The 6,000-nt window shown below is 46.2% G+C and overlaps 1 long non-coding RNA gene across 1 annotated transcript in view; it reads left to right on the plus strand.

Annotated features, from left to right (window-relative positions):
* The window catches only part of LOC127387133 (uncharacterized), a 105,001-nt gene extending 99,691 nt beyond the window's left edge, over nt 1-5,310 (plus strand). The window contains exon 3 of the long non-coding RNA XR_007890059.1: nt 5,234-5,310. This is a non-coding gene — a long non-coding RNA (uncharacterized LOC127387133). The remainder of the gene's footprint in view (nt 1-5,233) is intronic.
* Nucleotides 5,311-6,000: the final 690 nt, after the last annotated feature.

The following is a 6,000-nucleotide window of genomic DNA, read 5'->3' on the forward strand; positions in this document are numbered from 1 at the left end:
GTGATATCCACCCTTCATCAAGTTGCACTGGAGTGGGCAGTGAAGACCCATTTCCACAAGCATAATGAGAGTCCCAGGCACTGCCAGGACAGTAAGGAGAAGATTTGGCTCAATCAGGCTTTGCCAGAAGGAAACGAAGTCCCACGATGATTAGGAACCTTATGGATGCATTTTGGGATACCTGAGAAAATCTCTTATGACTTAACAAGAACCAGCCTGTGACTGTCAGTTTTTCTTGGCTCTGGCTGGGGACCTGGCAGAAGTGACCAGGAGTAGCAAACTGGGAGGAGGCTTCCATAGCTGGTCTTGGCATCTACGACATGCGTGTGAGGACTTCTTCATGACCTTCTGGGAACCAGTGGCTAAAGTGGGTGCCCTTCTGTGCATCAGGGAGAGACTTTCAGTTTGGTGAATCCCTTGTATAAACTGGACTGAGTTTTAGGAAGTCTGCAGAGAGAAGCCTAGTTTAGTTTAGCTTCCTACTTGTTCTTTGATTAGCTGCAGGTTTTTTTGTGACTGTCATGTGGAAAATGATGGCTTGCACTTATACTGCATTGCTCACTTCACTTGTGTCCTAAGCCACGTCTAGCTCCTGGACTGAGCCAGCAGACCAATGACCGCAGCAATAGCAAGTGACTGTCACTAGTTGATCTTATCTAGCATGCAGAGTGTGGCATCCAAGAGTTGAAGCCCTGGGTTTTCTTCTTTTCTCTCTCTGTGCAGCACAGGGTGTGCCCCATTTGACCTAAATATTTGTGAAGTTACATCCTTGGGACAGGCTGACAAAAGGTTATAAACTCATTTGTTTTCATCTTTTCCTAAGTGGGGCAGGCTGCAGTGGGGCATGACATCTGCCTCACATGGGGTCCCTCACACCTTTCTCTGATGCAGCTGGTGCTGGCCACCATCTGGGACAGGATATTGGGCTAGACAGGCCATGGACCTGATCCACATGAACAATTCCTGCTTCCTTACCCCGGGAGGCTATGGCTGCTGCCACCTTGTCACCTTCTGTTGGCATGGACCTGTGGGCTGTGTAGGCACCATTTGGGCTAAGAAGCAAATAGTGTCATGGGAGATCAGGTGTCAGTTCTGTGTTAGAGGGGTTCTGTGTGCTCTTGGGTTTGATCCTCAGCTCAGTGAACCACTGTGAGTCAGCTCAGTGCTGTGAGGGTCAGGATTTTCCCACTGATGTCAATGCCATTGAGTTGTGTTGTACCTGAACCATTAGCTGTGCTCATCTTTGGAGGAAAATGGGAAAGAGTAAGTTTTGGATGTTAATGGAAGGAACTGGGCATTTTAATCCCAGAGGTGAAGTGTGTGTACATAACAACACCAGCTTTTACCATATCTCCAGCATCATTTGACAATGGCTGCATTTAAGTCTGGTTGTGACACTGTTATAGAGTAGAGGAGTGAGGTGCAGTCTCAGTATTTGAGCATAAGACAGAGAGGAAAGGATTTTTTCACTCCACTCTGGACTTCAATGTTGGTAAAATTCCCCAGCCATTTCAAGAGCCTTTCCTAATGTGGGTGCCAGCTGTGCCCACATCTAGGCTCCCTGGGATCTGAGGCTGGTCCTGGCTGTGCAATGATGCTTGTGCCTGTGGCAGACCCAGGTGGCACCTGAGGAACTTGCTGTGGCTCAAGCCAGGGCTGCATCACAGACCCCTGGACTCAGGCAAGGGTGTCTTGTCTTGCACAGTGTGTTTTAGTTTTTAGGCTGCAGCATCTTTGTGCTCAGCTATAATTGTGCACCACTCCCTTGCATACTTAAAGAACTCACTCATGCTGCCCTATCAAGCCACCTCCTCCAAAAGCTGAACAAATCTGCAGCCAAGTGTTTCAGAGTCAGTTCACAGTTCCCATGGAACATCCTGGCTGTGCTGGACTTTCAAATGCCTGCTTTGAAACAGTGTGTTCCTCTGGTCTGTGTGCGTGTCAGTTTGAGGGACATTGGGGTGCATGTTTACAGATCTGTCAGCTGGAAGGTGGAAGAAAGAGATCCCGAAGGATTCTTGGGAGTGACAGGCGAGTTATTGCAGGAGGCAGTGCAGCCCAGAAGCAGAAACATGCAGGGTATGAGGCTGGTGCTGCTGATGCTAAAGCTGATGATTTGCAATGTGTAACCAGCAGCGTTGTGAGCCTGATCCCACTGCTTGAGAGATGTTTTCCATCAGCTAATCCTTAACCCTTTGCAGATACAGACCAACCCTGTGTTAGAGCCAGGAGCCACATCAGAAAATCTTCCTATTCTTTCTTTGGAGGCTTTTTGCAGTTAGTGCCCCCAGCCCACTAAAAACATGTACAAATTATTTAGAAAGAGGCAACAACCAACAACCCTGTCCTTTCCCCCAGGCAATATTTAGCAAGATGAGGACAAATTATCTGTGGAACAAAGTGATTTGAAGAAGCTTGTGGGAGAGGCTAGAAACCAAAATGAAAGGTAACTTTATTAGAAAACTATGTGATTCAGTGGCTTAAGAGCCATTTGAAAAAATAAGTGGGCCTTTTGGAGCAGAGTAGACAAAGGTGTTCAGGTGCCTACATATTCTAGTATGCCTGAGCAGGTCAAAGAGAGGTGAGTGCTTGATGGGTGTAGAGGCCTTTCCCTATCTGACTTACAAAGACTCACTGAAAAACTACACGGATATAGTGTTTCAGAGTGCTTGCTCAAGTGCTTGATGACTTTTAGGGCAAAATTCTTTTTCCCTCTAACTGATCTGAATGTCCCTTGCTGCAACTTGTCCTTTCACTGTGCATCTCTGAGAGGCTAGGCTTCATCTTCTCTGTTACCACTCATTATGAGCTGGAAGTTGGGGTTCCCATCACTGTCTCTGCCCCAGCCTGAGGAGCCCAGTCGCTCCTCTCATGCCACATGCTCTGGCCCCCAGACCATCTTGATGGGCAAAGCCAGGCTCACTGGCTTATTCTCCTTAGTGTCATGTCCTGGGGAGCCCAAAGCTCCGGAATGCAGTACTTGGACCTGGGCTCACAAGTGCTGAATACAGGGGAAAAACTGTTTCCTTCAGCCTCCTGGTTATGCTTTTGCAGTTGCAGCCTAGTATGGAGTTGGTCTTTGTCCCCAGAAGGGCACATTGCCGAGTGAGGCTCCCCTTGTTGCAATGTAATAAATATCCTTCTTTCCCACTGGCAGGCAGATCTACAAAATGTCCCTGACTGACCTCTCCTGGGTCTAGATAGGCAACAGGGCCAGATAAGGACTTGAGCAATCTCGTATAGCTTCTATTTCTTGTACAGTTCCACCTTGCAGCCAGTTTCTGATTTATTCTGTCCATCAAAGCCCCTTTTTTAAGTTCACAGCAAGAGCAGCAGCAAAGCACAAATGTGTCTGATCCATTTCCCTGGATCTTCTGATCTGGAAGAGGTTTCGAGGGAAACTATGTCCTTCATGTGTAGTCTTGTGACTGCAGAGGACAAACTACTCTTGACCACTGTGGTTCCTTCTACTTACTCTAGTTGCAAGTGAATAGATAGGAATGCAGCTGGAGCAAGAAGTGAACAGGCTAGAAAAACTCCTGTGTCAAAGCTTTCCACCCCAAAGAACCTCCATATTGATAACTGCATAAAAAATACACAATTTATTTTGCCTGGGGGGTTGGAAGGCTGAATTGCTAGAAGGAAGAGTCAGTAGGGACTGCCAGAGCATTTTTGTCATGTCCTGAATCTACACCCAGGTCCCCAGCTGCTGAGCACCAGTGTGAGTCCATTGATAAACTGCAGACAATGTCCTGGGGTCTAGCAATGTATGAAGGGCAGAAGCACAGCTAGATATTTTGCTCTGGGTCCTTTTGGGGTTGTCCCAAGGCCTTTCATGTCATTGCCTCTGTTTTCACCCAGCTGTTCTGTCCTAATTTTGTGCCTGGGGTACACAAGGCTCTTTGGCCTCAGCCCTGTGTGTGCTTCCATCTGTGCTTTACAGCCACATCTGGTGGTACTGCAAATGGAAGTCCCACCACCCATCCCCACCAACAGCATGGAGCCCACAGTCCCACCAGGGCCATGCTGTGACCTCAAATCACCTACACCAGCAAGAGGGTGAGGTTGTATGTATGAGCCAACCAGGTAGCTCTTGGCCTAAGCCCTGAACTTTTGCACCATGCTAAGGTGGAGATGGATAATGTGGGGGGTGTGAGAACCCTGAGAATACAGCAGCATTCCTGTATCCAGACTAGGTGGGGCAGTGACAAGGGGATATTAGCTCTCCCCAGCAGTCAGTGTCTGAAACTTCCTTGTATTGTTTGTCCAATGCTAAGAGTTTCCCCCCAAGGCTAAAAATAGCTTTTTGTTTGTAAGTTCACTTTGCATTCAAGCTTCCTCTCTTGGTTTTCTCAAGAGGTTCCTTGGTATCTTTAAATTTGCTTTAACCACAGGAACAAAAGGTAGCAAAGGTCTCCCTGTGTGAAGATGGGGAGGTTTTCACCTCTGAAAGAGGCAGGGGGGGGAGACAAATTTTCAATATCTTTTTTAATTTAGTGCAGGTTTGACTGGTGAGCATCATGTTCAGCCTTTATTCCATTTACCCAGTAAGAGCAGAAAGGGAATGCATTGTCCTCCTGGGATCCCAGGGAATAGTTGGCAGTGACACCATACAGAGAAAGAAATGTTGTTCTCAAAACTACTACCAAGCAACAGCAATCACTATGCCTCTTAGCTCTAGCCCTTGGCAGCTGTTATCTGGACCAGATGTTGTCTTAAGTAAAAGGGAGATGCTGTTTGCTGAGGCAGAGGGGTCTATTTTATTTTAAATTTTTTTCTGACATTAAAAATAATGCCTTGCAGAATGTTAATAAATAGCTGTTTATTTTGACAGCAGTGTCAAGAGCATGCTAATGTGTTATTGTTTGTACTGTGGACACTTAAGATGTAGAAAAGGAGTTTGTGTTGCTGGTTCCAGGGAAGCAGGAGGGTTTTGCTAGTGGTGGACCCAGTCCAGAGAATGTGCATTACATATGGGTGTTTATATCTTTCTCTATCTGTAAGAGTTCATTTGGTTGATGAAAGATTGTTTGCTAGCACTTTAGGAGCTGGCAGGATGCTATTTATATCATTGTCAATTCTGATAAAAGTTTCAGATGTTACAAAAGCTCTTAGCTGAGATCAGAAAAATAAATAAATAAAGCAAATCTACATTTCTTCTAAGTTTGTGCTCAAAAGTGATCTGCCTTGCAGGCCTTTGAATCTTAACCGATCTGTTTGTTTTCTGTTCCAGTGAATCCAATTTGAAATGAGGCAGCAGATGCCAGCCTGGCTACAGCAGCGTGGAGCTTAATGTGGGATGGAAACCCAGATGGCACATCAGGTAAGGCAGCTCTTGCAGTAGTTGTTGTTGGTATAATGCAACATAGATGTGTCTGATACCTTGTGCTTCCTGTGGGTAGATCCCAAAGCTGAAATCCAGGCTATAAGTGTAAAATCACAGGGCTAGAAAAGCCCTCCTAAAAAGTCACCACCACCATCTCCCAGCTGTGGAGCTAGACCAGCTCTACCCATGTCAGTCCTTGTTCACAGCTGGTGATGGACCCATGCAGCCTACCCAGGTGTCTGATGTGATCCTCTGCTATCCCCACTACCTAGAAAGTTTCCTCCAAGGTGTAACCACAGCCTTTCTGGCTTCAGTTTGCTTCTTACTGAAACTACAGTGGATGTGACGATGTTACTGCATGAGTACTCGGGTCTTCTGACTGCCTTTACTGCAGTGCAACCACTTCTAGGGTGCAACACTATTTCACTATCTATAATCTACATGGGAATGGAAATTAGATCTGTGAAACACAGCCTTTTATTCATACCAAAGAAGTCCTGAAGACATGTGAATTCCAGTTCCTTGGTGAAGGAATATATTCTCAAATCAACAAGTGCTCAGCGCAGGGCTGAATCATCTTCACCTCTGAGGATACACCCTGAAGATACCATGTGTTACAGCAGTAGGAAAGGTGGCACTTGGTTGCCTCTGTAACATATTATACATTGAAACAA

The sequence above is a fragment of the Apus apus genome, chromosome 7 (genome assembly GCF_020740795.1).
Source record: "Apus apus isolate bApuApu2 chromosome 7, bApuApu2.pri.cur, whole genome shotgun sequence".
In the NCBI taxonomy this organism is placed as follows: domain Eukaryota; kingdom Metazoa; phylum Chordata; class Aves; order Apodiformes; family Apodidae; genus Apus; species Apus apus.